Consider the following 1,720-nt stretch of genomic DNA (forward strand, 5'->3'; position numbering starts at 1 on the left):
TTGGTAGGAAACTTTTCGATTGTGCATTGCATTTTTGAATTTTGAGTGCATCCATGAAATCAAACACTTGGCATATGATTTTTCTTGGTTGAGAATATTTAATCCTGTGGACACAATCTCAAAAGAAAATCTTCATATAACTACCCACTCTCTAGTGATTCGGTGCCTATACTAGCGCCTCACGCGTAATACAACACAGTCATCAAGTTTAGGGCAAATAAATTAAGTTCCAAGTATCGTACCCAGGGAATAGGGAACCCTCACTTGGTTACGGACAACTAAGCACAAATACAAATTATCCTAGCAACAAGTATCCAAAATTGTGATTTTTGATTGTGAAGACTTAACTAAATATGAGATCCAAAAACAGAAAATTGCTAAAAATAAAAATGCAATGCTAAAGTAATTTGCGAAAAAAAATTCAAGACAAGAGAGTGTTGGGTGCTAGGGAGGGTTCCTTCACCCAAATCCTATGTGCCGGAAGCTAATCTAATGTAGATGCAAAATTCTTCATTAGGCGGTAGATGTATCCAAGGCGGTTCAAGGCTTAAGGACCATATATTCTCAATTACGGTATTAATGCGCCGTTTCAAGGGCCACACAAACTCAATTAGAGAGAGCTAGAGCCGGTTCAAGGGTCTCTAAGTCGCTCTAATTGGCATAAATCTCAAGAATTAGACCACTAAGCGATTCACCCTCGCAATCACGCGGCTGGTGTAAATCACCATGCTTATAACTCCTACAATACCAAATTGAGGGTTCTAGCTTAGAAATTAAAAGAGGTCAAGCCTCTAATTCCGTCCTACACATGCTCAAAATACATACCCTAGAGTTGACTAGGCTCCTAGACATGCATTTCAACCCAATAAAAATTGATATAAGCATCCAATAAAATAAATTGCATCAATCCATTAAAATAGACATCCTTTACATAAAATTTGGGCTAGGGCACACAACCCTAGCCCCCAACAAAATTTCTACTCACTACCCATAAATATATACATCATCAATTCCATCAATTTCATTCAAATGAAAGAGGAAAAGGTATAAAAGAGGGAGAACAACCAAGACAAGTTACAAATGCTAAAAAGCAAACATAACAAGCATTGGAATTATAATTTCTCCCTTTTACCCAAGTGGTGATTAAACCCCTTATGCTTGAAGTGCTTCCCCTTTGAATCTTGTGAAATTGATGAGAAGATGGAATTTTGGTGAGGTGGATCTTAGTGAGAAAGTATGAATCTTGGTGAGGAAGTGTGGATCTTGGTGAGGAGAAGAAATCTTGGTGAGGATGTGTGAATCTTGGTGAGGTGAGTTGGATTTTGGTGAGGAGAAGGGAAAAATGGAGAATTGGAATTATGGGTGGTTTGGACGTGTTCTGCTGGGAGAAGAGGAAGAAAGGGATCTGGGCGTGATAGAGGAAGAAGAAGGGAAAATGGGGTTTTTGAATTAATGAGTCTGGTGGTGGTGTTAGGGTGTGTCTCCGTAGAGAGGAAGAAGCATAATTGCCATCCATTTTTGTGTGGCTGCTGTCTTGCACAAGAGGAAGAGAGATGTGGATAGAGACATGTGGCAGCACAGGATAGGAGAAAAGGAAAATAAAAATAAAAATAAAAAGAAGCAGCAGCACAACGTGGGAAAGAAGAAAATGAGCTAATGATGATATTGCCGACGTCATGATGACGTCAGCACAGTCCAGATATAATTTTTTTTTTCCTTT

The sequence above is a fragment of the Rosa chinensis genome, chromosome 6 (genome assembly GCF_002994745.2).
Source record: "Rosa chinensis cultivar Old Blush chromosome 6, RchiOBHm-V2, whole genome shotgun sequence".
NCBI classification, from domain to species: domain Eukaryota; kingdom Viridiplantae; phylum Streptophyta; class Magnoliopsida; order Rosales; family Rosaceae; genus Rosa; species Rosa chinensis.